Genomic DNA, 8,210 nt, shown 5'->3' with positions numbered 1-8,210 from the left:
AGTTTTATATCTAGTCTGTAGTCTGTAGAAGAACTAACACTAAGCCCCTTCCGCCTCCTCCTCCTCGTGTGTAATGACCTCCTCCTGTCTCTAGGTGGCAGCAGGTGGAGACACATGGAGACTTCATCTTTGAAAATGGAAATCGGCTGCACTGATCTGAGGTCTGCCCGTCGGACAGAGGAGCTGGCATCAAGGCTGAAAACACTGGATCCACACCGGAAGTAAGATCAGTTTGACTTCACGATCAATCCGTTTTTTAAATGGTTTCATTTCACTTTAGAAGCAGACCGTCGGGTGGAGCTGCTGCAAACACTCCAACAATCAGGCTCACTGTTTCTAATTGGTTCGGGTAGCTCCCCCCCCCCCCCCCCCCCCTCCCCTCCCCTCCCCTCCCTTCCTCCCTCCCTCCTCCCTCCTCCTCCTCCTGCTGCTGCTCTCCGGTTTATTTTCACTGTCAGTCGGATTATTCCTCGCAGCAGCAGCCTGCTCTTCCTCCTCTTCCTCCTCCGTCTCCTCCTCCGGCCGACATGCGGACACAAACTACGGATTTATAATTTCTGCAGCTCCGTCTCCGGTTCCTCCTCTGCACGGTAAGACACGAAGACCGGAGGTGTGTGTGTGTGTGTGTGTGTGTGTGCGCGTGCGTTTGTTTTGCTGCTGAGTGTGTCGGAGATCACCATGTGCACGCGGGAGAAGACGCAGGAGGTTCAGTTAAACCCGGACTCCGGTGTTAAACCCGGACTCCGGTGTTAAACCCGGACTCTGACGTGGCTGCTAATTTAAGCCACTCGGACTGAGGTGTGTTTGGTGTTAAACCAGTAGGTTGATCGGTGTTTGAGTTGGACTTCCGGAGCTCTCTGCAGATGTTCTGCTGTGTTCAGCTCCTCAGCATCACCGACTCTGTTCGGAGCGGTATCGAACCGTCGCCTCGTTCAGCGGCAGCCTGTCAGTCAGTGAGACTGGAGGCTCCTCTGACCCGCTGATAGGAGACACTTCAACCACCACTCAGAGAATTAAGGAGCCCCTCAGGCTGCCCCCCCCCCCCCCCCCCACACACACACACACCACCCCCCCTCCTGTAATGTGGGTGACATATGGCTGCTTCTCCTGGAGGCTCACAGATGTTCAGAGTGGAGTGTGTACTGTGTGTGTGTGTGTGTGTGTGTGTGTGTGTGTGTGTGTGTACACGTATACCTTCTGTGTGTGTGTGTGTGTGTGTGTGTGTGTACACATATACCTTCTGTGTGTGTGTGTATGTGTGTGTCAGTATAATTGGGGAGGTCTGATCTCCTCCTGTTGTCACTGGAGGGCTGTGATGGGGATGCTCACAGTAATCCCAGCCATAAAACCAGCCCCAGTAATCCTGGGATGGATTTCACTGCTAAATATGCTAATTTCCATCCCTGTATGTGTGAAAACATCTGCAGCGGTGCGTTCACTGACTCCCAACCTCACCGGTCGTACGTTCGTGACCATCTTAATGTTGCGGCAGTAAAACTTTAAATTAATAATATTCAGGCTTCAATTAACGAAGGTTTTTTTCTTATGTTTCTTCTAACTGAAAATGTCAATAAAATCTCAAAATAGCAGATTACATTACTTTACATTACATTACTTTACATTACATTACATTACATTACATTACTTTACATTACATTACATTACATTATTACATTACATTTCATTTATCTGACTCTTTTATCCAAAGCTACTTACAATAAGTTCATTTCAACCATGAGGGTTCAAAACCAGAACAACAAGAATCAAGAAAGTATAATATCTTCCAGAAAGCCAAACTACAAAGTTCTATCAGTAAGTTCCATTTTAAACTACTAAAGTTCTACTGTTCAAGGTGAAGTCTGAAGAGGTGGAAGAGGCAACCCTCAGAGGCAAAATATTAGGAACACCTCTGATTATAACGCAGTGCAGTGCGTCATCGTTAATAATAAACATAAAGAAGAGTTATCACCTCGGCAGGCTTCATGAGGAGCTGCTGGAGTGGATTACATTAGATTGGTGTTCCTAATAAACTGCTTGGTGAGTTTATGTTGCAACACTCAGATCATTTACATGTATGCAACCATGCATGTGCAACTTAGAGGCATTATTGAGGTATGATGGTCATAATTCACATATTATAATTATGTAGGAAAATAAAAGTAAAAGATTACAGATAGATAATAAATCATCTTTCAGCTGCTTGCGAAGCTTGAACCTTCATGTTCGGAGCCGCAGGTCTGAATGTGTTGAATATAATGACATGAAATGATCCTTCAGTAGAATAAACGCAGGGCTCCCATTGGTCAGGGGATTTTAGGGCGGTTTTGGAACTTTTGGATATTTGGCCAATACATTTTTTTACAGTTTATAACATTTTATATCAAAAAAAAATTTTAATTTAATGGGCCAAGTTCTGGAATATCAGGGAATTTTGTTTGCATGTTTAGATTTTATTTGCCATCACTTTAGTAAAGATTCGTCTTTTCTAGTTTCTGCTTTGGAACAAGGTGGAAAATGTAAATTTCAATATGTTTGGCTGCAGACTGATGAAGAAGCGCCGGCTTCTTATTGTTCCCGTTTTGTTTTTGAGTGTTTCTAAGGTGTCGTGGTGTGTGATCAGAATCGAGCAGTAGTTTAAGTTTTGTACGTTTCATCCAGCGTTTCATTCTCCTGCCGGATGTTTCGTTAGTCGAAGAAGTTTATTTGATTTTTTTAATCTTTCCGAACGGTTTCGTATCGAACTCTTTAAAAGCCGTTTTATGGTCTGATGACGTCATCGTCGAGGTCGGTTTCCGGTGAGGTCGTCCGTCTCCTCTCCCTCCGGATTAGTGCCGTCGTGGTATCACTCCTCACAGATGGTCCGGGAGCAGCTCACAAAGTTGTCCGATGAGCTCTGCAGCGCTGAAGAAGCACCGCGGTGCATCAGATGTGACGAGGAGCAGAAATCAGCCTGAAAAAAATCACCCACACAGTTTAAATCATCAATTTATTTACAGGTTTATAGTTTGGACTTGATAAACTAAGAAGAGCAGAGACATTAATAATGTTGTTTTTACCACTAAGCAGCCAGTTTCTGATCTATGGTGTTTTAGTTTTGAATTCCTTCGTAAAGTTGACTGAAAAATGTAAATGTGTCTTTTTATATTCAAGAAAAATGAACAAACAGGGTTTTTAGCAATATTTGGAAATTTATGGAAAAATAACGTAAAATGAACACAGAATTAACAGCTTTTTAAAACCTTTTCCTTCAAAATTAATGTCATTTTTGCATTTTAAGTTAATTTTTTTATTGTTGAGTCCATAAAATGTTAAAAAATGCAAACTGCTCTTTTTTTTTTTCTTACAAAAGCTATAAAATCAGTCAACTCTTTGTCTTCTTTGATTGGCTGTTGGACAACAACAGGAAACAGTCATGCCACCGAGGACTCCGCCAAAATACAAGAACAAATGACATGTAAATATTAAGTCAGACGATAAAAAAACTAAATCAAATTGTTTTAAAAGTCAGATTTTGTAATCGAGCGCTTCGCCGGTTCAAAACACAAAACCGAAATAATTCATTGGTTATCAATTTTTCCTTTAATTCTTCATGAACCGCTGCTCTGTTGGACGATGTTATGACTATTACGTGTGTGTGTGTGTGTGTGTGTGTGTGTGTGTGTGTGTGTGTGTGTGTGTGTGTGTGTGTGTGTGTGTGTGTGTGTGAGCTCTTGGGGAGTGGGGGGATTTTAGGAAGCATACTTACATTTCAAAGTAATGGTCTATTTATAGGGCAGACAAACAGCGGCACAGTGTGTGTGTGTGTGTGTGTGTGTGTGTGTGTGTGTGTGTGCGTGTGTGTGTGTGCGCGTGTGTGTGTGTGTGTGTGAGAGAGAGAGAGTCCATGCCGATGGCCTGCTGTTGTTAGCATCGAGGAATGCACCAGTGGCCGTTGTGATAGGGAGTCGAGGGGTTGCAGGCGCAGCTTGTTAGGAGCTCACATGCCAGAATACACACACACACACACACACACACACACACACACACACACACACACACACACACACACACACACACACACACACACAGAGTTGTTTCCTTGGTGATTACACAGTATGGATTCCTGCACAGTTTTGGGATTAATGCTAATTTATGCTGTTAGCATCAAGTTCAAAGATGATGGTGAACTGTGATCGCTGCAGCTGGAGATGCAGCCTGACTCTGGGTGTGTGTGTGTGTGTGTGTGTGTGTGTGTGTGTGTGTGTGTGTGTGTGTGAGTGATCATCAAAGTCGTAGATTGTTATCGGAGCAGCAGCGAAGGCTCGAGGCCGACGATGTGACTTCATGGATGTTTAAACAAATGAGCTGTTTGTGTGTCTGCTGCATGCAGAGTGGAGGCAAATGTGCTGTGTGTGTGTGTGTGTGTGTGTGTGTGTGTGTGTGTGTGTGTGTCAGAAAGGTCAGATGGGAGATGTTCTCCCTCTTTTCATCCTCCTGGAGTCTCAGACTCTTTAGGTTTTGATTGGCAGCTTGTCCCATAAAGAAAGACGCGTTTTGAGGACATTTGTGAACCATGTGACAGGAAGTGAAAATGTGCGGTTGTTTTAATGAGGCTGGAAGCTCCTGCAGGAAACGCTTTCTAATTAGAAATTCACATCTCTGTGAGGAATGGTGAAGAAATTCAGTTTTTAACACCAGAAACGGACAACAAAGCTCCACGTTTGGGTGCTGAACATTTTATTTTGACATCCAAGTATTTCTTGTCTTTTATTTTGAAGGTCTGTATGCCACAAACTCTCCTGCGATGCTGCATCCTCTTCTGTTTTATTCTCTAAAACAAGCGTCATCTGTGATGCACTCGTATTTCAGCTCCTCGTTTTCAACGCCGCAATCGTCTGTTTTTATTTTTTCTCACTCATCTTCACATTCGATGCAACAGAGAAGGAGAGGTGACGCGTGGTGGTGGTGGTGGTGGTGGTGGTGGTGGGGGGGGGGGGCTCACAGCAGCAATTCTGGTAGTTTATTTACATCACGTCACAAGCTTCCCTCTGAGCGGAGAGCGTCCTTTCAGCTCAGACGAGTCGGTGATGGTCGACCAGGTTTCGGGGTTTCGGTGCTTTGACGAAGGACGCAGCGATCAAACCGCCAACTGCACCACGAGTGGTCGACCTGCTCTTCAATCTGAACCCACAGTCGCCCCGAACAATGATCACAGTAAAAGTTAGTTTGCAGGAACCGTACTTCTGAATCTCTGCCAGCCTCTGAGCCCAGATGCATTCTGGGAAACGTGGGCCACGAGCTTTTAAACCAGCAACAAAAACTAAATGCAACAAGAAGTGACAGAAAAGCAACGATTTAACACGGCAAGTTTAAAATCTGCACGGAGACACAAACCGGGTCTGTTAGAAAGAAGACGAGCTGAATGTGGAACAGAGACATGGAGGAGGGTACTGGACCGACCCGACCCGACCCGACCCGACCCGACCCGCAGCCCACATCCAGCCCACATCCAGCCCACCGCTGAAGAATGGACTCCTTGTTCTGACCGGCCGAGCGACAGGAAAACAAAATATTTTCCATGAACGCCCTCTTACGTAACCAGCTTCCCTTTTTTCTCCTCATGTTTTCTCTGTTCTCCCAGAAATGGAGGTCAGTGATAATTGAAATCCAGACGCCTCTTAATGAGGGAGACGCTTCGTCTGTTTCTCTCAACGACCTTCTGCTCCCACATCGAGCGGTTTGGGTCGACGCTCATCTTTTGAACAGCCGCTCTCTTCGGGGAGTTTTCCCGTCTCGTCGTCCTCGGAGACGGACGTGGCGTCAGATTAATCAGCGTCGAGTCCGAATCGTGAACGAAGCTGCGATCCGCCGGTTATTTATCAGACAGCCAATCGGCGTGTTGTCAGGCGATTTGTTAATTAAAGGAGCTTCGAGTGGCGGACGGGTGATTAGAGACGAGTGACAGGAAGGACTGATGGTTGGTGGCTGAGCGCTGCGACCCGGATCGGTGCTGCAGTCTGATTACGTCCATTTAAAGGTCTCATCTTTCTGTAAACTGGATGTGATTCTCTTTATTTCTGGGTTGAGAATATAAACTGTTTCTAAAAGAGTTCGTAGCTTCAGGTCTGTAAAATGGTTCTGATCCAGAAGTGTCTTCAGCTGCAATACCAGCGAGTGCCACTAGAGGTCGGCTCCAAAAAGCCTCCGGCTCCATAGACTCCCATTCAACTTCTCTCATCAAATCCAAAGTGAATAAAATGTGTCCATCAGTTATCTCGGTGTTGTTAGCTAAAGTCACTCCTTCTTATTAGTTTTCTGGAGGTCCATCTGAAAATAATCCCTCATTCATTAGAAAAGAAGATTCAAGAAGACCTGTTTTTGGGGGCGTGTCTGTTTGATTGACAGGCCTGTGGTGCAGTCAGGTTACAGCTATCGGTGGGCGGGACGTAGTATCGTCAGGTTTCCGATCAGATCGGTCAGATCCACCGCTAGCTCCTCCCCCAGCTCGTCCAAATATGGTCACTTCCTGCTCCAAACCGCTCCGAACTAACAAGATGGTGACGGACAGAATCTGAACTGGAGGATTCATAACGGCTGTTCAAACAACAAATATACAGTTTGTTATTTCTGAGGAAATCATCAGGAAACAAAGAGACCTCAAAGAAAAATGTATTTTTACATGAAGCTTCAGACTCCTCGAGGTTCTCCGCTCGACTGTCTGCAGTTTAAAACCTCATGATGGTTGAAAACAGCCCAGATTTCTTTTATTGCTTGTTGTTCACGTAAAATATATGTTCAGAAATCTTCGCTATATGTAGAGAAACATGTCATCATGTCTTCCTCCTCCTTTGGAAATCTATAATAATGGAAGCTCTCCGCTGAAGGTTCAGTCGATACGTTTCTTGTGATTGTGGGTCTGTTGTGTTGTGAGTGAACCGCCGGCCTCCGTCGTCACAGGAACATCGGATGGTATTGAGCGGATTCATGGCTGCTAATGGATGTGAAGATATCCTTCTGCTCAGCAACAACAGCTGCCTTCACACAAACCCACTCAGAGGCTGCAAGACCAGAGAGTCGGACCTGAAAGAGTCTGAAGGGAAGGGGGGAGGGGGAGGGGGAGGCTCTTATCCTAATGCACTTCTAGTCTCCAGAGGGAGGAGGAGAGGAGGGGGGGTAGGAGGGGAGCAGTGTTCAGGAACAACAGGAACATTCTCTTAATACCTCCAGTGTCGTCGTTCTCCAACTCTGAAGACATTTTATAACCTAACCAGAGCTGGAAGACGGTGATGTCGTGGCAGTGATGTCGTGTCAGTGATGTCGTGTCAGTGATGTCGTGTCAGAGATGTGGTGTCAGAGATGTCGTGTCAGAGATGTCGTGTCAGTGATGTCGTGGCAGTGATGTCGTGTCAGAGATGTCGTGTCAGAGATGTCGTGTCAGTGATGTCGTGTCAGAGATGTCGTGGCAGTGATGTCGTGGCAGTGATGTCGTGTCAGAGATGTCGTGTCAGAGATGTCGTGGCAGTGATGTCGTGGCAGTGATGTCGTGTCAGAGATGTCGTGTCAGTGATGTCGTGGCAGTGATGTCGTGGCAGTGATGTCGTGTCAGAGATGTCGTGGCAGTGATGTCGTGTCAGAGATGTCGTGGCAGTGATGTCGTGGCAGTGATGTCGTGTCAGAGATGTCGTGTCAGTGATGTCGTGGCAGTGATGTCGTGGCAGTGATGTCGTGTCAGAGATGTCGTGGCAGTGATGTCGTGTCAGAGATGTCGTGTCAGAGATGTCGTGTCAGAGATGTCGTGGCAGTGATGTCGTGTCAGAGATGTCGTGTCAGAGATGTCGTGGCAGTGATGTCGTGTCAGAGATGTCGTGTCAGAGATGTCGTGGCAGTGATGTCGTGTCAGAGATGTCGTGTCAGAGATGTCGTGTCAGAGATGTCGTGTCAGAGATGTCGTGTCAGTGATGTCGTGTCAGAGATGTCGTGTCAGAGATGTCGTGTCAGAGATGTCGTGGCAGTGATGTCGTGGCAGTGATGTCGTGGCAGTGATGTCGTGTCAGAGATGTCGTGGCAGTGATGTCGTGGCAGTGATGTCGTGGCAGTGATGTCGTGGCAGTGATGTCGTGTCAGAGATGTCGTGGCAGTGATGTCGTGGCAGTGATGTCGTGGCAGTGATGTCGTGGCAGTGATGTCGTGTCAGAGATGTCGTGTCAGAGATGTCGTGTCAGTGATGTCGT

The 8,210-nt window shown here is 46.2% G+C and overlaps 1 protein-coding gene across 2 annotated transcripts in view; it reads left to right on the top strand.

The window, feature by feature from the left end:
* Positions 1-450: 450 nt before the first annotated feature.
* The window catches only part of LOC138210391 (poly(rC)-binding protein 4-like), a 94,940-nt gene continuing 87,180 nt past the window's right edge, over positions 451-8,210 (top strand). For both annotated transcript variants that reach the window (XM_069169520.1, XM_069169521.1), the window contains exon 1: positions 451-590. The gene's annotated coding sequence lies outside the window, so the exon portion shown is untranslated. The remainder of the gene's footprint in view (positions 591-8,210) is intronic.

Source organism: Embiotoca jacksoni, unplaced genomic scaffold, assembly GCF_022577435.1.
Source record: "Embiotoca jacksoni isolate LCO1_2020_lvr unplaced genomic scaffold, fEmbJac1.0.p SCAF_46, whole genome shotgun sequence".
In the NCBI taxonomy this organism is placed as follows: domain Eukaryota; kingdom Metazoa; phylum Chordata; class Actinopteri; family Embiotocidae; genus Embiotoca; species Embiotoca jacksoni.
Note: the sequence above shows the minus strand (reverse complement) of the source record. Positions and strands in the feature narration are given on the sequence as shown.